This window comes from Lissotriton helveticus, chromosome 12 (genome assembly GCF_964261635.1).
Source record: "Lissotriton helveticus chromosome 12, aLisHel1.1, whole genome shotgun sequence".
In the NCBI taxonomy this organism is placed as follows: domain Eukaryota; kingdom Metazoa; phylum Chordata; class Amphibia; order Caudata; family Salamandridae; genus Lissotriton; species Lissotriton helveticus.
This window is the reverse complement of record NC_136073.1, coordinates 139,329,667-139,350,349: the sequence shown is the minus strand read 5'-3', so window position 1 is coordinate 139,350,349 and position 20,683 is coordinate 139,329,667. Positions and strand designations below refer to the sequence as shown.

Below are 20,683 nucleotides of genomic sequence, written 5' to 3'. Positions count from 1 at the left end.
CTGAGCCCACATGGCTTTCTCCTTCAGCTTCTTCTGTTTTACTTCTATTTCATCACTGCAATACTTTGCTTTTCTTAGAATATCATCTACAGATAGTGATTGCCATCCGACAATACTAGTTCTGATCATTTCTCCAATTTCAGGTTTTAGTCCATAAACAAATCTATAGACAAAATGACTCATGTCTTTTTCATCTAATTTTTCATGACCACTGTATTGTTTAAAGATTAACAGTAGTCTTTCATATAAAGAATGAACTGATTCTTTTGTTTCCTGTTCTGTTCTTTCTATTTTAACCCAATCGACTTCTTTGGGTGGAATTTTGTTTTTCATCCAAACAATTACTTTCTCATAGAAATCCATTACAAGTGGATTTGGAGCACCTGTTTCTTTAATTCGCTCAGGTTCTGTTTTTGGCCAACTAATCGATATTTTGCATTCTGTCCAAAGATCAGATGGAACGACAATGTCAAAAAATCCATCCAAATCAATCCACAGAACTTTTGACACTTTGATAAACCTATCAACTTGCCTGTACCACTCAACTGGTTTTTCCCTCAATTTTGGAAAATCATTTGTAAATAACAGAATGTCCTGTCTTGACCACGGGATATGAACATATCCTCCACCTGCAACTTCTCTCATTGGAAATTGTTTTGACAATTTATCCAATCTTTCATCTTCCTTCTTTTTCGTCCATTTTACTCTCCATTTATTCAGTTCTCCTAGCTTTTTGATATAGACAATCAAATCTTTAATATGAACTATTCTTCCCATTGAGTTCAAACTCTCAATGTCACTTTCTGAAAAGTCTAATCTGTAATGTTTTGCAAAATTCTTTTGTTTACTCACATCGATTTCAAGTTCTGCTGCTAGATCCTCTAGTTGATCATATTTATTTTTCGTTTTCCACTGAATGCTTTTACAAATGAACAGTAGTTCATCATCTCGATAGTAATTTAAACTATCTGGACCAATTGTTCCAATTATTAATTCTTCGATATTTGCTTTTAATTTGGCCACATCAAGTTTTGATGTGGTTACCCTGACTTCAGGACTCCCTATATCTGATACAGCACCCATTGGTGTTTTTGGAGATAAATCCTCATTAAAGGTTAAATCAGGCATTCTCGATTTAGAAGTGTTTATTTCAGATAAATCTGAATAAAAATTTTCAGCAGCTTTTTGAATTTCTGTATTTAAAGGAATAGTTAATCCAGTTTTGTTTGTTTCTCTTGGTTCAAATACGGGCTGAACAGGACCAATTGTTACTGGAACTGTCACAGCTTCCATGCCTTTTGTCATTCTTTTTATTAATTCTTCCTTTGATCTTATATATTCATTATAATCAACATCTTCACCATTTCTTGTCTCTCTTGTATAATCTTTTGGAGGTTCTCTTGCTCTTGGAGTCATTGAAAAATGTCTACTTTCATTTCGAGCATTCTCGAATTCTGATCTTCTAGGAGTTTCAGTGATTTCACAATTATTTGGATAAAGTTTAGGAGCTTCACTAATTGGAGGTGCACTCGGTGAAGTTTCAGTAGAAACCACCGGAGTAGACCATGATCTAGGAGGTCTCAAAGGCTGATTAGGCTGATTCTTTCTAGCTGTTGTATATATTTCTTCCATAACTGCATCCTCAGATTCACTTTCCATAGATTTCCCTGTAGGAGTACCCATTACCATTTCATGAATTAAATACAATCCTTCACTCATGTTTCCCTGTCTCCACATTCGCAATCTATCTTCATGAGTTTCTCTTTTCCAAGATGGATTTTTAGAAGGTCTTTTAATTCCACTAGCTTCTCTTTGTAATTGATACATCTCGTCTTCCCACTCAACTAAAGCTTCAAATTGAGTTGGTCTCGGTTTTGGAACGAGAGCATTCATTTTCTCTCGTAAGTTTCTTAAGACTCTTACATTAAATGAACCATCATCAGGCCAAGTTAAAACGCCGTCGTTTTTAGTATAACGTTTCCAACTGTCGAACCATAAGACAGTATGATATCCATATTCACCTTCCATATACGCTGCAGGTGTTTTATACTTATGAAGTAGTTTACCACCTCGCGTTTCGATTTTCTTGTCAGGTGAAAATAAATTCTTGAACTTCTGAAATAATGTTGACTTTTTCTCAACATGTTTAAAATGATAACTCATTTTTAAGAGTTAAATCTAATTCACAAAATCGTTCGTAAATTATTTCCGGGATGTTCCGTACAACAACCAATCCGTGCGCGAAACACACCAACAAGCCAATGACAGTTGAGCTACGTCACTTTTCTGCTCGACCAATAAATTTAGAGTTTTTCCGAAGGACCAATCAGCTCACAGGCCGTCAGAGACTCAAGAGCCAATCAGAATATAGCTTGTGACGTAGGTCACCCAATCCCAGCGCGGCTCTGTGACGTACACAGCAGCTGCGGTTTCTCGTTTCTCACTCCTGGCGCTTACCCCTCCTTCACAAAATCTTTTCACAACGCCATTTTAAGAACACTTTTCAGTGTAAATTAATTCTTAACAATGACTATAAAGACAACATCTGTTCGTTTCACTATTTAGGATAGTTTACATACATTCAAGTATCCACACTTCGGAATAGACGGCGCTATTCACACTAAGGATAATATTCAATTGTCAGTAGAGTAACCTTACCCCACCCTTCTAACACGTATAATTATGAACTCGCTTTGCTCTGAACCCACCGCGAAGTGAAAGTTCTAAGAGTTCCACTTGAACATAAAATACAATTCAAACTCGCACTTTCATACGAAAAATTCCCTAATTTCAAACACACATGAAATCCGTACAGGACTCTCACCTGTTTATAGAAATCATGCACCGTTAGCAAAATAACGACGTTATCCGTACAGGGCTCTCACCTGTTTATAGATATGAAGCATGTATCCGTACAGGACTCTAACCTGTTTATAGATAATCATGCACCGACGCTAATTTACCCTTCACTCAAGCTCGGATATAACTAATACTCTCATCACAGTGAGTTTTATGGAAGGCGCTTTGTCCCTATTCTCATGCTGCTCAAATTTCTTAGAAAACCCTCACTATACTAGATTCACACCTAGCCCTAAAACTGTGCTGCTCGGCGACAACACTATGGTACACGGCGATACCTCTTGTGATACTCGGCGATATCACTACAAACAGAACAGATGGCTTGCGTGACTAATTTCTCGCCACACAATCTATACCGGTATAGCTTACAGATAGCACGAAAAACGAACTCAACATGTGTTAAAACATCGATCCTATTTTCATACCATAACGTAACCCTTAGCAACCAACATATTACCTTGGTTACCCCTTAGCAACCATCAATTTCTGCTACCAGAGAATTGATCCAGCGGCCTATAGAAAATATATCATAAACAACGCTACCCAACTTCATAACCTATAAACAAAATTCTATACCAAATATGGACCCATTTATAAACCTGACATATTTTTGGGCCTACTGAATCAGGTGGTCAGATTAAATCTATATACACATTATCTACACACTATATACATTTTATACATCTGCGGAAAGAATATTGTCATTAGAATAAAACTATACCATTTAAATGACCACCATTGGCGATGTGATCTAGCTAATAGTAACCTACACTCCTGAATAACCAAGACCAGCTTGTTTGTCAAAAGTAAGATTTTATTTACTAAATTATGGTATATAAGTTGATAGTTTTATAAATGAATTTTATTTGCAATAAAGCAAGCATGATTGTAAGGAAATATGAGAAAAATACAATTTAAGCAAGTAAATCAAATTTAAAATGAATATATAAAGTTTAGCATTTCTAAAATCTAATTCCCTAACTGAGCTAAATAGATAGAAATTAAAGAAAAGTTCTTTGAGGATTCTTACGTGCTCCAAGCAAAGTCCGTCAGCACTTCACCCTCATCGGAAAGTCAGAAAGCAGCAGCCAGCCCATCCCTAAGGGCATGACTTTTTATACCTTTCTATGCTAACTAAACTACGCAAAGGAAAGTTTTCAGAAATCTTCGACGTCCCATTGGCTGAGAGTGACAAGTGACATGTCACCCAGTTTTCAAAAAGTTCCATTAAATCACGTTTCATAGAGACCATTGTCTCTTCCACGTGAAGCCAGAAGCTTCCTGAGTTTGCAACAAATGTATTAAGTCATTCTCGCAGCGTCCATTGACTTTCATTAGACTTCCGCGGATGCCAAGTTAAGGACTGACAAAATGTTCACTTTCGACCTTGGCCATGTCCGACAGAATGATGACAGCATTAGTTTTTGCTTTGTGAACGCAGCTTTTGACGAATTATTTATTTCAGAATGGACGTCTCGTGACTTTCTGCAGAATTACATGTCAGCTCTTTTTCTGCGGCTCAAGTGACTAGGCCCAAAAGCAGGCAACTTATGATTTCTAATATAAAACAAACACAAGAAAAGTATTAATGTAAGAAATAATGTAGATTCTGTATCCACCCCAAGTTTTACTAATTTATTAACCCACCCGATTAATCTATATGTTACCTAGCCATTGCAAACAAATAAAGCAGCGTTTATATCTACCAGTCTCCGTTATTCCATGAGACTCATATGCATCTAGAATAGTAAAAATGACATCACACAGACAAGGAAAGGCAAAAACAAGCACATGCTTCTTTTAAGTTTGCAGCAGTTAGTAATGACAAAAACGAAAACAATAAATTATTTTATTATTTTGCACAAACAAAAAGATGCAACAATTATGCACGTTTATGAGCACACATGTTAATCCCCCCATGTGTAAAGTTTTAATCTAAGTTGTATTAGCACGACATATCACAAATCATTAATATTATTATTCATGTTATGGAAATATGACTTTGCGAGTTTAAACAAAATTTTGTTTTCTATCTCGCTCCATCACTTTCAAGTGGGGACATAAAATCTTTAAAACAGGCCTCATCAGCCTCCTTCTTTCCCCGCCCCCACTATAAGCAGGCATGTTATTGTCTTGAGTGCTTGAGTTGAGAAAGTGGTAGGCACACTTCGCCGGTTTCTCAACAAATAACCTGACCTTACAACAACAACTGACTTTGCTGAAATCCACAGGAAACATTCTTTTGTTCACAGTGGCGCGGTGCACACTCTCAATGAGAGTGGTGCAGATCACAGTGAGTCCTCGTTTTGTTTAACAATCAGCTTAGCAGGGCACACGGTGCTTCAGTTTCTGATGTTCTCCAGCAGTTGTAACATCATCTTAGAGCGCCTCGTTGCTCAAATGGATACAATTCTTGATATTTATATGTTTTCCTGGTCTTCATTGCTTGATTTTGCGTGCGAAAAAGTGTCACTCATAGTCATTGAAATGTCACTCATAATGATACTGAAATTATGAAAATGTCACACTTTGCAATCTGAAACCTTGGCAGCTATGAATAGAATAGTACAAGATTCCATTAAATGCTATAATCAGCACTTTAGAAAAAAAGAAGCGTGATCAGTAAAAGCAGCTGTTTTGGAAAGTGTGATTGTTCTGCCAGGGTAATCTTGGAAAGAGCTGCACTAGAATGTGAGGCTTCTAGGCGGTGTGTGTCCGGCGGGAGGTTTAAAATATTTATTGTATTTTCCAGCCTGCTCGATGCTGTCCTTTACACTATGTCAACATGTCTCTAGAATGGAAGAGAAGTGTGTATTCTCCGTTCATCTTACTTTGTTTTACAAATACAGTACTCGAAATCTGCGTTTACATAACCTCTCCAACTATGGAACACTTCGTGTACATGTGCAGCTTGTCTCTGTGGCGCAATCGGTTAGCGCGTTCGGCTGTTAACCGAAAGGTTGGTGGTTTAACCCCACCCAATCTTTAGCAGACATGCCAAACCTCCCAATTCAGGCGCGAGACTACCGATTTCAACGCTAGTCTCCCGCCTCCCGATTTGTACAAGCAAAAACCCGATTCCTCAGGGTTTCAGCTGACAGGGCTTGGTATTGTGTAACGTGTTAATTCTTCCAGCAAAAGTCAGAGTGGCGATGCAGGGGCTCTCAGGGGTGAAAAACAATTAAGCCTCATTAAAAGCGCATGGTTTTTTAAAGACCTGTGAAGTACTCGGGCGGCTGTGTGTGTGTGTGTGCCCAGGAAGCTGTTTGAGGGGGTGGGGGTTGGGGGGAGTAGATGTGTGAATGCACTGCCAGCAACCTGCCAGACCAGGCAGTGTTCAACACTTGCATCACCCTTTCTCTGCCTGCCATTGCACCGATGCTTCTGAAAGGTAAGAAAAAGAACGTGCATTTGCGTGTCAAATGTCCAATCCTGTAGCAGCACACTTCCAAATCCCATACATGACAGTAACCCGATTAAAGGCCCCATTATCCCGATTTTTTTTTTTAAATCTCCCACTTTGCTCTTCTGAAATGTTGGCATGTATGCTTTAGGCAATCGGCAGAGTCGAGCTGCAGGGGCTATTAGAAGGCGTGAAACAACAACAAAGCCCCATTAACATGCACAAGGTCTTTTAAAGACCTGTGAAGTGCTCGGGTGCGGCTGTGAGCTGGCCCGGGAAGTGTCTCATCCCGGGCTGCCACACACGAGGGGGTGGAGGCTGAAGCCCTCTGAGGCCAATGGGTGTTGCGAGCCTGCCTCCACTCCAGTGTTTGTGACGTCAACTTTCTATTTGGAGCTGGTCTTGGAGGGGGTGGGTAATGATAGTACACGAGCTTTCACCCCAGTGATGTCACAGAAAGCGAGTATAACATTGTGATTTGAGCCTAATGTTGATCAAATTGGCACCGAGGAGGCCTTATTGAACAGGGATATGCAAGTGGGCTGTGATACAAGTGGGCTGGTACCAGACGGGCAACTAGAGCCAAATTTCGGGGGGGGGGGCTGAAAAAGATTTTGGGGGGCTAATTCTTCCAGCCATAACCAGAGTGGCTGTAAGAAGGGGTGAAAACATAATAAAAGCCTCATTTACAAGTAAATGGCCTTTAACAGATGTGTGAAGTACTCGGGTGCGGCTGCAATTAGACGTCACCAGCCTGTGAAGCTGTCTCAGCCCGGGCTGGCACACACGACGGGGGGGGGGGCTGAAGCCCCGTGAGCCCAATGGGTGTTGCGCGCCTGGCTGGTACTCTATTTCACCAGTCAAAAGAGGTGCAGCAATGCCACACTCCTGGCGTTTCTCACCAATGCAACTGGTCTGTTCGTGAGACTGAGGGCTCTGCACATCATTCCTGTCTTTAAGTTCCATTGCATAATTACGAAGCTTCAAAATAACCAGTCCACCTTTGCAAAGGGTCTTCCACTGCAAGGCGCACATCCTGATGCTCTTTCAGTACCTTTTGATCTGTTTGAGATAGAATTTTTGTTTTGTTCAAACTTTCAAATTATGCCGCAGATGATGGATTATGTGGCCAGTAGAGCAAATCCATTGTTATGCGGAAAACGACGTGGCTTCAGAATTGCATAATTCCACTGGTCCTAGTTATAATCCAGCGGACGAGGCCGACACGCGTGACAATGCCTAAATGCCACAACTGACCTTATTCCATTTCACAACCAAGAAAACCACAAAGTTAGTCATGAGTCTTGCAATTAAACACAGGAAGAGTACCCCCCCCCCCCATAAAAAAATAAACAAAATGCCAGGGGCACGGAGAGGGAAGGAGCGTAACGGAGGAAGAAACTAGGATAACTCAGAGGGAGAAGTGGAAGAAAATTGAGAGGGGAGGTGGAAAGTCAACCAAGGTTAACCAAGAACCAGACCTAGCTTTTGTGTCCACTACTCTGTCCTTGGTACCCTATATGTAATCCAGGTGTTAAATGTGCCTCCCGGGAACAGTGGATCTAAAAACAATTCCCCAGACTAGGCAGCTGTTCCTCCAGTCTTCTCTTCCTGTGATGATCTGCGGGCACTGTAATAAAACTAACCATGTCACACATTGTGCCTTCCCGTTCTGAGCCTGTTCAATAATGTATGTGCCCTCTAATTTACACAGTGCCCGGCTAGCTCAGTCGGTAGAGCATGAGACTCTTAATCTCAGGGTCGTGGGTTCGAGCCCCACGTTGGGCGCTACATGTTTTATTTCCACGGATTACTGTATTTTTGAAATAAATATATTTTGGGGTTTTCATTTAATCTAATTTATATTTGCATACCTTCATGCTTTGAAACATAATGACTTTGTTAAATGGGAAATATTAAATACGAATAATTAGAAGAGCATGCAGCTGAGCACAGTCAATAGGTCGTTTAGATGGGAAGGGATTGCTTGTCCAGACAGCCTGTTGATTCACTCAGGGTTGCGAATCGCAGCTCTTTGTCTTTTGTTTCCGCACATAGAATGACGATTAAATGCCTTCCGTTATAAACGAGCTGTGAAAGTGCTCAGTATGAACCCCGGCGAGTCACAGAGACGGAAGTGAAAGGGGTGAAGGTCCGTCACAGCGGATGTTAATGGAGGGGTTGTTAACGGGGGTTTCTGGGATGAGTTGTTTGACAGGCAAACAAGTGCGAACGTTTAAGGGTTGATGCTTTATGCCTGAGATGTGTAACCGTGTCGAGCACCGAAGTGTGTGCGCGAGCCTGTGATGCCCCCAAAAAACCTGGGGAGAGTGAAGGGGTGAGACTGTGGCAGGTGTTTGTGGAGAAAGTGAAGGGTTAAAACGTGTCCTGATAGAGCATGCGTCGTGGCACTGAGCTCCGCTCTAGATGGTGCAACTTAGGGGCGAGAGGCGGGAAATACACTTACCATACCTGAACTTGTTGAAATCGCATAAAATATATAATATTGGAAGAACCATGTGTAAGTATCTCACTTCTTACTCTGAGTCATGTTGCGATCGGTACTATGGCCGGTTAGCTCAGTTGGTTAGAGCGTGGTGCTAATAACGCGGGTTCGATCCCCGTACTGGCCACTTCTACTTTTCATTAATTTTACTGCACGGTAACCCACGAACTGTATTGACACATTTACTACACAAGTAAAGAAGTGAACAAATCAATTAAAATACAAAACTTAGGTGAACAATGGACTTTATTTATTCTCAAATAATGTACATCGTGCATCATAGGTCATATCGAAATGGAGGGCCCCCGACATCTCTTGTTGGTTTAGTGCCTTGAGTCCTCTTTAATGTTTCTAAGCACGTTTACCAATCGACACGCATTTGCACAAACCTTCCTCATTTTATTGCTTTGGTTACAAAAATGAGTTTTGTCATGAGAGAAGTGGTGTAGGTAGTCACAAAGCGAGGCTGCTGCACTGTGCTTTAAACACAGTCACAGTAAAACCCGATGGCTTGAAGCCTGGATTTTTTTTTAGAACAGCTCCGAACGCTACACTGAAAGAATTATTTCATAAAGTCAACACCCTTTCAAAGAAACCGCAAACCTATATATAATGTTCTAGTACTGTATAGTGCGAAATCATTTAAAAATTCTATGGCAATTTCTAACACTTCAAAAAATACTAAATATAGGAATACTACAAAATATTGTGCTGCATTGGCCGGGAATCGAACCCGGTCCTCCCGCGTGGCAGGCGAGAATTCTACCACTGAACCACCAATGCCTCGCTGTCATGGCTATCGTGTGATATTTATATATAGCTAATACTGTGACAGTATTCATGAGTGATATGTAATGTTGTGTGTACATAATTCGAGTCCATGCATGAGGCTAACAAGACCACAGGGATGGTTATCGTAAAGCACTAATGCTTCATATGAAGAGAGCAGCTATGAAGCTCACATGTAGTATGTAACAGGTTCTATCTGACCCACCGATGCTTCCATAGTACATATGAACCTCAGAGACACAGAAGATGATAAAACTTGACCACCGCAGATGCTGAATCTTTGGATGTAGTCAACGTTAAACCACCCGGGCTGTACCTGAACCTGGCATAGACAAAGATGCTGCACAATACAACCCATGCCTGATATGTTGAGAAGTGACAGAACTGACATCCGGAGGCGATCAATCAATCAATCAATCAACAATTTATATAGCGCGCTACTCACCTGGTAGGGTCTCAAGGCGCTGGGGGGGAGGGGTCCGTTACTGCTCGAAAAGCCAGGTCTTGAGTTGCTTCCTGAAGGAGAGATGGTCCTGGGTCAGCCGTAAGAGAATGGGGAGGGAGTTCCATGTCTTGGCCGCCATGAAGAAGAAGGATCTTCCTCCTGCAGTGGCTCTGCGAATGCGTGGTACGGTGGCGAGGGCGAGGCTGGTCGATCGCAGCTGGCGGGTGGGCGTGTAGAAGGTGAGGCGGTTGTTGAGGTACTTGGGGCCCAGGTCATGGAGAGCCTTGTGTGCGTGGGTGAGGAGTCTGAACATGATCCTTTTGCTGATGGGGAGCCAGTGCAGGTCTCTCAGGTGGGCGGAGATGTGGTTGTGGTGGGGGATGTCCAGGACGAGTCGTGCGGAGGCGTTCTGTATGCGCTGGAGTCTGTTCTGCAGTTTGGCAGTGGTTTCCGGGTAGAGGGTGTTTCCGTAGTCCAGTCGGCTGGTGACGAGTGCCTGGGTGACCGTCTTCCTGGTTTCGGTGGGATCCATCGGAAGATCTTTCGGAGCATGCGCAGGGTGTTGAAACAGGATGACGAGATGGCGTTGAATTGCCTGGTCATCGAGAGGGAGGAGTCCAGGATGAAACCCAGGTTTCGTGCGTGGTCCGTTGGCTTGGGGGTGATGCCTAGGGCAGGGGGCCACCAGGAGTCATCCCAGGCGGAGGGGGATGATCCCAGGATGAGGACTTCCGTCTTGTCTGAGTTCAGCTTCAGGCGACTGTTCTTCATCCATTTGGTGATGTCCTTCATTCCCTCGTGAAGGCTGGCTCTTGCGGTGGCAGGGTCGGTGGTGAGGGAGAGGATCAGCTGGGTGTCGTCGGCGTAGGAGATGATGTTGAGGTTGTGTTGGCGTGCGATGTCTGCGAGGGGGCTCATGTAGACGTTGAAGAGGGTGGGGCTGAACGAGGATCCTTGTGGTATGCCGCAGATGACTTCGGTGGCCGCTGATCTGAACGGGGGGAGGTGGACTCTCTGGGTTCTTCCGGCGAGGAACGAGATGATCCATTCCAGTGACTTCTCTTTGATTCCGATGTTGCTGAGGCGCTGTGTTAGGGTGCGGTGGCAGACTGTGTTGAATGCTGCAGAGAGGTCTAGGAGGATGAGGGCAGCTGTTTCCCCATTGTCAAGCAGGGATCTGATGTCGTTGGTGGCTGCAATGAGGGCGGTCTCGGTGCTGTGGTTTGCTCGGAAACCGGACTGTGAGGGGTCGAGGGATCTGTTTGTCTCGAGGAAGGCGGAGAGCTGTTTGTTGACGGTCTTCTCGATGACTTTGGCAGGAAAAGGGAGGAGCTAGATGGGGCGGAAGTTCTTGAGGTCGGTGGGGTCTGCTGTCGGTTTCTTCAGGAGGGCGCAGAGCTCGGCATGTTTCCAGCACTCCGGGAAGGTGGCGGTGTTGAAGGAGATGTTGATGATGTCCCGGAGTTGGGGTGCGATGATGGAGTTGACCTTGTTGAAGACGTGGTGGGGACAGGGGTCGGTTGGGGATCCGGAGTGGATGGTGTTCATCGTGCAGGTGGTGTCTTCGGTGTTGACCGGGGTCCAGTTGCAGAGGGTGATGGTGGGGGCCGTTGGTTTGGTGGTTGGGTGCGTGGTCGATGCGCCGCAGCTGTTGTGTATGTCGGCGATCTTGCGGTGGAAGAAGGAGGTGAGTGAGTCGCAGAGGTCTTGCGAGAGTGTGATGTCGTTATTTCCGGCGCTGGGGTTGGAGAGCTCTGTGACAATGCTGAAGAGTTCCTTGCTGTTGTGGGTGTTGTTGTCCAGTCGTTCTTTGAATGTTGTCCTTTTGGTTGTGCGGATCAGCTGGTGGTGTGTGCGGGTGGCGATCTTGAGGGCAGTCATGTTTTCTGTAGTCTGGTCGTGGCGCCAGGCTTTTTCGAGGGTGCGGCAGTTTTTCTTGTTTGTTTTGAGTTCGTTGGTGAACCACGAGGCTTTCTTGCTGCCGGGTCTGCTGGGTGGGTTCTTCAGTGGTGCGAGGTCGTCGGCGCTGTTGGTGAGCCACTGTGTGAGGTTGCGGGCAGCTTCGTTGGGGTCCGTTGCGCTGGCGGGAGGGTTCTGACTGAGGGCGGTGGTGAGCTGGTCGGCGGTGATCTTGCTCCAGCTCCTGCAGGGAACCTGTTGCGGTTGGTGGTGGGTCGTGGCTCTCCTGAAGCTGAAGTGGACGCAGCTGTGATCAGTCCAATGAAGTCCGGTGGATTGGCTGAAGGAAATGTGCTTGTTGGAGGAGTAGACGGGGTCAAGCGTGTGGCCGGCGTAGTGGGTGGGGGTGTTCACCAGTTGCTTGAGTCCGAGGTTGGCGAGGTTGTCCAGCAGGGTGGTGCTGTTGCTGTCATTGTTGTTCTCCAGGTGGAAGTTGAGGTCCCCTAGGAGGATGTAGTCAGAGGAGGTGACGGCGTGCGGGCTGATGAAGTCTGCAATGGCTTCGTTGAATTGCGTGCGTGGGCCCGGGGGTCTGTAGATGAGAGTGCCTCTGAGGGTGGTCTTGGGGTCGGTGTGTATCTGGAAGTGAAGGTGCTCGGCGGCGGTGAAGGTGTCGTCGGAGCTGCTCGTGATGCGGATGGTGTTCCTGTGGACGATGGCGATGCCTCCTCTGGTCTGGTTAACGCGATCCTTCCGGGTGATCTTGTATCCATCCGGGATGGCTATGGCGATGTCGGGCACTGAGGAGGCGTTCATCCAGGTTTCCGTGAGGAAGGCGACGTCTGGTAATGTTGTGTCAAGCAGGTTCCAGAATTCGACGGCGTGTCTGTGGACGGAGCGGGTGTTAAGCAGGATGCACTTGAGGTGGTTGTTGCTGGTGGCTGGCCTTGCTGGTGCGGTGAAGGTCCGGAGGCAGGTGAACTTGCAGGCTTGGAAGCTGAAGGGTCCGTGGGTGCGTTTTGGGGTGGCACGGTTGCAGGCGGGAATCCGGTCGGGCTTGAGTGCGTTGAGGGTAGTGGCGTCGAAGGTCCGTTGTGTGAGCTGGCATTGTCGCAGGCCAGGGGTCCTGGCACTGGGCGTGGTCCAGGCGCAGACGGGCACAGACGGGCTTGCCTTTGGCACAAAATCGGCGCTCCCGCTGTGCGTGACCACTGCGCATACACGTGGGCTCCATATGAGTTGGGAGGGAGGAGCAGCTGGGAGGCGGGAGCGGGGCGGCCAATGGGGTTACAGAAGGAAAAGGGGGTGGGGCCTCGAGGAAGCAGCAGCGGGAAGCGGGGAGCGGAGAGAGGGCACACCAGGGGTTACCAGGGGTTACAGTACTAACGTAAAGGCACAAAAATCTACTTACAGAATAACGAAGGTACAATCACTAAATACACAGAAATGAGGGCAACAGCGGGGAAGAAAAAAAACGAGCAGCAGCGGGGGCACCGAGGCCAGGGACGAACCTGTGGCGCCGGGGCAGAGGCGCGCTACAGCTGGCGAGCCGTGCGGCGTGGGGGGTGTCCTGGGTCAGGCGATGAAAAGGCAATGGTTTCTGCACTGAACAGAGACAAGCACCAATGAACCATCGGCCCTTCGTGTATGGTGAGAAGAGACACAGATCACATGCAGCACACTGGGCGACTCTACTAGCACTTTCTCTTGGAGCTGGGCTACACTTTATGGGACGGCCGTCTCTATCCATATTTAAGGGATAAATGTTTACCCATTAATGTGGACAAGTCTTTAAAGCCCGTTTTTGTCTGAGCGAGAAATAAAGCAACATCACAGGAAAAAATAAAACATCCCTACAGAAAAACACAAGCAAATGTTTCTGCATTCCGTAAAAACCTATGTGCAATTACACCGACTACAATATGCAACAGTATATTAAAAGTAAGCTATTAATTAAAACACTCCTTCCCTACTGTAGAACAGCTGTGTCATCATAATGAAATTACTTCTCTCGATTAAAGCTGACATTATCACCACTTGTAAAGTCCAAATCATGGGCACAGGCAATATTTTAAAAAAAGTCTATCTGTTGAAAATGTATATTAACAAAGAAAAGATATCGCCCAACTGCCGTGACATTGCCACCCGCAATGCCGTGACTCGGATTCAAGTCAAAAATACTTTAATTGATTCTTTAAAAATCGTAAAAGGATGGCAAACTATCATAAAACACAGAAAATTAAATGAACACATATATATATATATATATATATATATATATATATATATATATATATATATATATTTTTTTTTTTAAAACCTAAGAGTGGAGAAAAAAACCTTGGAGTCATTACCACAGTTAAACGGCTAACAAGTAGTGCAGTATATTTATGAAAAGTCAGCAGGCAGGTTGTTTATTGGCTGCTTAGCTTAATTAAATTTTTCCAGTTCCTTTGCTGCTATTTTCCAGAATGTTATGGCTTTACAGGAGAGGGTAATAGATAGCCCTCCAAGACACTTGATGACTGCAGTTCTACAGGTTCTTATCTGTTCATTCCTTAAAATCTCCCGAATAATGGATTTACGGGTTTTCAGAAAAAAGGGACATATACACAGTAGATGTAGTAGTGACTCCTCACCTTGGTAACAGAGGTGGCATTCCTTAGAAGGCCATATAAATTTCCATTTTGGGGTCAAATCCTTTGAGGGGAATGATCCCATTCGTAGCAACATATGGTAATGCTTTTTGTGGTAGGAAAAGTGATCAGTCAAATACTGTTGCGGTTTTAGCCTCTGGTAGGCCTGTATCACAGCCCAGGCATGATGTTTTTTTGCAAAAATCATTTTATCAGTTGACAAAGAGATCCGCTTGGTTGTGGCGTTCACCACGCTTTTGAATCAAGAATACGTTACTGGTGTAGACCAGGCCACCCCTACCTGTAATGACAACAGATTCCTTCAGGATTGTCGTGGTCGAGTTAGCTTGTCTTCCTTGATTTTCAATCTTAATCCAACAGCGGTGAGCTAAAGTGTGATCTTCTGCCTCCCTCATCCTCCAATAGAACTTTACTAGGGCGCCTTGTCTGGCCATAATCTGTTTTTTTAGTCTAAATTCTAAACGGATTTGTTCTTGTGAGGTGTATAACGGTAATAGAAACAGCCTTTTGAAAAATATGGATTGTGCGGTATTTAGTATTGTGGCATCTTTGATATTCAGGATTTCAGAGCCATACGAGATAAAAGGTAGAAATTTTGCGGCAATCACTTTTAACAGATGACCGGTAGAGCAACCTATAAGCTTTTTCTTCAAAGTTTTGAAGGCGAATAACAGTTGCTTTGCTTTTATGCGTCCTTGCTCCATCTGTTGCTTGAAGTTGAGTTTGCAATCTAGCAGAAAGCCTAGATATTTATATGAATCTACAGGGGCCAGTGGTTGTTCCCCAATTTCCAGGAAAAGGTGCGCTTATTCAATGTTTTCTTGTGCTTGGAGAAACGCATGACTTTTGTCTTTTGGTGATTGATTGTAAGTTGGTTAGAAGTGATGTAGGTTCTAATCCCGTAATCAATTTCTGTAGACCAACTGGTGTTTGTGCTAACAGCACAATATCATCTACATATTGTAGGCACAGAGTCGGTATTTTACCCAATTTTGGGGGGTCGCCTGGGATTGTCTGAAGGCACTTGTCGAGATCTGACGTGTAAATGTTGAACAAACAAGGCGCTAAAACGCAGCCTTGATTGAGTCCATTTAAGGTTGGAATCTTAGAGGTTACGCTGGACCCGTCTCCTTTCTTAATTTGGACCCACTTGTGGGAGTACAGATTGACAATGGCATCCAGAAGTCTGGGCGGGACTACCAAGCTTGCATTTTTACCCATAAAGAGGCTCTAGGAACTTTATCAAAGGCTGCTTTAAGGTCTACGAAACAGGCGTACAGGGGCCTTGATTTTGCGAAGGCTTGGTTAGCTAAAAGAGTGACTGCAGAGATGTTCGTAAGGGTACCCATTCCAGCCCGGAATCCAGTCTGCGTTGGAGGAATAAGGGTTGTATGACTGATCCAAGCCTCTAGCTCTACCAAGAGATTAGATGCATATATTTTCACCTCCACATCTATCAACGCGATCAACCTGTAGTTAGAGGGATTCGAACAGGAACCCGACTTGTAGATTGGATTGAGGATGCTTCAGAATGGGGGATCTTTCCAAAACAGGGCATTTGGTAGACCGTTCGGGCCTGGGGCTCCCTCAGATTTTACATTTTTATGATTTTTAAAACTTGAATTTCTGAAAATAGCTCTAGATCCTCAGAGAATTTGTGGTTCATGGGTTCGTTGGCTTTACATCGACCTCCGGCCTCCTGCCCTGTCGGTAACCCACAATTTGGGGCTGATTGGGATCTATTTTCATTATATAGGAGTTCAATGTGAGCTCTCCATGTGGGCTCCAATATATCTGAATTGTGATGTCGATTTCGGCCGTTAGTTAATTGGTTAATTTGTTCCCAAAAAAGCTTAGAGTCCCCTAATTTGCATGCATATAGTAGTTTCGCCCAAATATTTTCTTGGTATTCAATTTTGGTAGATTTTAAGTCCCTTTTTAGCTTATTTCTTGTTTTAGAAATTAAAAGCAGAAGTTCCTGGTGGCATTTTGTTCCCTGGGATCGTAGTTGTCTGAGGTATTTATTTAATTGTTGTTTTTGTTTCCTCAGGCTATTGTTGAACCATGCTGCCCCTTTTACGTACCCTGCAGTATGAGCATGGGCGTTTTTAGAGAATTTTTTATTAATTTCATAAATAAAGGACTCCCAAGCTTTTATGGTCAATGTTTCGGAGTTGGGTCTTTCCAAAAGGCTGGTGTAGATGCTTGTGATGGCCACGATGTTATCCTTATTCCAGCGAAGGCGTTTTAGGTTATAACATTATGTTAAAGATGTTAAGGCCTTTGCTTTCTCTGGGGTTGCAAAAGATTTTAATGGAGTAAAAGTTTGCGGCTGGTGATCACTTTCTGCCCTGTCTTTTATCTGGAAATTTGCAATGTACGGGAGAAGGTCGTAATCCGTAAAGGTATAATCAATAGTAGATCGTGACTCGGATTCGAACCGAGGTTGCTGTGGCCACAATGCAGAGTACTACCCACTATACGATCACGGTGAGCTACTTGGACTCCATGACCTACACATGCACCTGACTTTCATAACGCAGGCCGCATGTCACTGTCTGTGATGAGGGTCTTATTTATGTGCAGAAAGGATGCCCTGTCTCTTCTTGTGTATGTGTTTTCAGGCGGATACTTCACATTTCGCCTCTTTGACTGGGATGTTCACAAACCAACACACAGCCCTGCAGTCCTACTCTGTAGGGACCGCCCCCTCCCTGTTAAATGTCAAGCTTCCCATCATGTGCAGTTAGTTGCAGAGTGAGAGAGAGAGAGATCATCGCATGTGGCTGCATTTCGAAGAGAGCTGAGCCCACTGGCTCTCCGTAGCCAATCACCCGAGCAGATAAAAGAGAGGAGCCAGTTATAAGCAGTGGTCGAAGTGGGGATTAAAATGTAGGGGAACTGTGGATGGAGAATCAGGGGGCGGCAATAACCGAAGATTGTATCAGTGGGCGGAGTAAGGGGTGTGGTTAGAAGTAGCAAAACATACCAATTTTTTGTACGTTTAGCATTTCACTGACCAGTTACAGCTTATAACGTTATTTAATTAAAACAATAGATAAACATGTTTATTTGAGGTTTAATTCAGGAAAAAGCAAACACTCATAGGAAATACAGGTTTATGTAAAGCGTGTGAAATATAAGCAGGAACAACATGTTACCTTAATGCTTTTACTCTCATTGTTCAGAAATCCATGATTATTTTTTGTCTCATCACTGTAGTGGGGCTTAATCTCGCCCCAAACAATCGCACAGCTAAATGTGCCAATTGCACAAATGTTAATTTATTTATTCAATTTTCATCCATGTACTCCATTGTATTCCAAATTTATCATGCTTATTCTCCAACTTTCATTCGAGTCCACACGCTGAGTGTATATGCCATTTCCGATTTTTTACTGTTCAAACCATGTCTATCCGGACCTATTGAATGAACAGGACTGAAGCATTAATTCATGTCAGGCAGCGTTTATTTAATAAAGATACCCAATGCATTTCGGGCTCAACGCCCTTCTTCAGGAGTCACTGTGAATGAATAATAAATAATCACAATCACAAATTATGTTCATCACTTCAGTATTACATTTCTCAATGCTAACCCAATTGTGAATATATTGCACGATACCCAAAACATTTCTGTCACTTTAAAAAGCTTAGTTCAATAAATGCGTTACGAAAATACCTATATGCCAAGCAGCCTAACTCATACGTTCCTCCCTGATTTTTACTTATTTTCATTGTGATCACATTTCAAAAAAATGTTTTAGAAAGTCAGAACCAAACCCTCTCATATGAATTTCTCACCAAACCTTCCTACGCACCTGCAACCTAATCGTGCTTATGTTACCCTTCAAACCTTTCCATGTACCCAATCATCTACAATCACCCTCTCCCGAATAGTAAGCAATGTAAATCCAACCGTGACTTATCTCCCGTGTTTACTTCCCCGCCTGCATTCTCAAAAACCGTCATTGTTTAACAATATCTCCTCTCTCTATTCCCACCCCTCCGCTTTTGGCGAGAGGGTGATTGTAGATGATTGGGTACATGGAAAGGTTTGAAGGGTAACATAAGCACGATTAGGTTGCAGGTACGTAGGAAGGTTTGGTGAGAAATTCATATGCGAGGGTTTGGTTCTGACTTTCTAAAAATTTTTTTGAAATGTGATCACAATGAAAATAAGTAAAAATCAGGGAGGAACGTATGAGTTAGGCTGCTTGGCATATAGGTATTTTCGTAACGCATTTATTGAACTAAGCTTTTTAAAGTGACAGAAATGTTTTGGGTATCGTGCAATATATTCACAATTGGGTTAGCATTGAGAAATGTAATACTGAAGTGATGAACATAATTTGTGATTGTGATTATTTATTATTCATTCACAGTGACCCCTGAAGAAGGGCGTTGAGCCTGAAATGCATTGGGTATCTTTATTAAATAAACGCTGCCTGACATGAATTAATGCTTCAGTCCTGTTCATTCAAAAGGTCCGGATAGACATGGTTTGAACAGTAAAAAATCGGAAATGGCATATACACTCAGCGTGTGGACTCGAATGAAAGTTGGAGAATAAGCATGATAAATTTGGAATACAATGGAGTACATGGATGAAAATTGAATAAATAAATTAACATTTGCGCAATTGGCACATTTAGCTGTGCGATTGTTTGGGGCGAGATTAAGCCCCACTACAGTGATGTTTATAGACTCAGTGCCAATAGGGCATGGCACTTGACTCAATCAGCACGCATTCTTTAGACACAAGAAGACAAGCTTGAGAAGTGAAGAAAATTAGGTGTGCATCCGGCCCCCCCCCACAGTGCAGTTTGTATTTTTTGTCTCAAACATTGAGGTCATGAATACAGGGCTCCTCCTGTACACAGGTGTTAACCAGGGCTCAGAAGAGAAAGGGATTCTTCAGGAGAATCTAGACTCACTGAAACCCACACAGGCTCCTTCATATACATGTCAGCCAGCTAGCTGCTCAATCATAACATAGCAAAAAGAACAACTGATGGACAGAATGCAGAACAATGTCATACATTCACCCCAGTACAGAGACCTGGGCCTAAATGCATTGTTTCTTTGCTCACCATGCCATTCCAGTTTGGACCCAGCCATATGCAAATCAGTCTAGATTCTGCGCCCAATGGGGACAGTCCAGCCCGAACTGCCAGGCCATCTGTATTCAAGTGTCCTTTCATTCGGGAAGTGAACACAAAGCAGTACCCACTGAAATATGCACATAACATGTTGCTCTTTGATAAGCATGGTACATGTTCTTTGCAGCAAGCACATTACCCCTCTGCACTACCTTAGATGAGTAAAACAGCCACTATACAAAACATGCTCCCATCTCTCTCCAGCAGGTACATTGATCACCAAAGTTATCTTGGCACTTGTATTGTTGACCGAAACCTGCTGAATATACAAATAACTTTGCAGTGTTTTTAAAACTCCTGCACTTGTACAAAACCGGTCCCCCAAACTAAACTGGCCCCCTACTCTTCAAGTCGCCCTGGGAAACGCCTGCTCCTGCCCTTTCACTGCTCCTGTCCAGTCAGTACTCCTGCTCATGCTCGATCAACACTGCTGCTTCATCAATTCTTCTGCCCCCTCCCTTCTCCTGTCCCGTCACTTCTCCTGCCCTGTTCACTGCTCCTGCCCTGTTCACCGCTCCTGCCCTGTTCACCGCTCCTGCCCTGCTCACCGCTCCTGCCCTGTTCAACGCTCCTGCCCTGTTCTTCGCTCCTGCCCCGTTCACCGCTCCTGCCCCGTTTACCGCTCCTACCCGGTCACTGCTCCTGCTCCTGCTCCTGCCTAATCACTGCTTCTGCCCCATCACCTCTCCTGCCCGGTCACCTCTCCTGCCCCATCACCACTCCTGCCCCGTCACCTCTCCTGCCCTGTCACCTCTCCTGCCCATCACTTCACCTGCCCCGTTCACTGCTTCTGCCCCGTTCGCAGCTCCTGCCCCGTTCACTGCTCCTGCCCCGTTCACTGCTCCTGCCCCGTTCACTTCTCCTTCCCCGTTCACTGCTCCTGCCCGGTTACCACTCCTGCTCATGCCTAATCACCGCTCCTGCCCATTACTTCTACTGCTTTGTCACTTCTCCTGCCCTGTC

General features: G+C 44.3%; 2 non-coding genes across 2 annotated transcripts; one reads left to right on the top strand and one right to left on the bottom strand.

Annotated features, from left to right (window-relative positions):
• Positions 1-7,977: 7,977 nt before the first annotated feature.
• TRNAK-CUU (transfer RNA lysine (anticodon CUU)) lies at positions 7,978-8,050 on the top strand. The gene has a single exon. It is a non-coding gene; the product is annotated as a tRNA-Lys (tRNA).
• A 1,430-nt stretch (positions 8,051-9,480) lies between these two features.
• On the bottom strand, positions 9,481-9,551 carry TRNAG-GCC (transfer RNA glycine (anticodon GCC)). Its single transcript has one exon. It is a non-coding gene; the product is annotated as a tRNA-Gly (tRNA).
• Between the last annotated feature and the right edge of the window lie 11,132 nt (positions 9,552-20,683).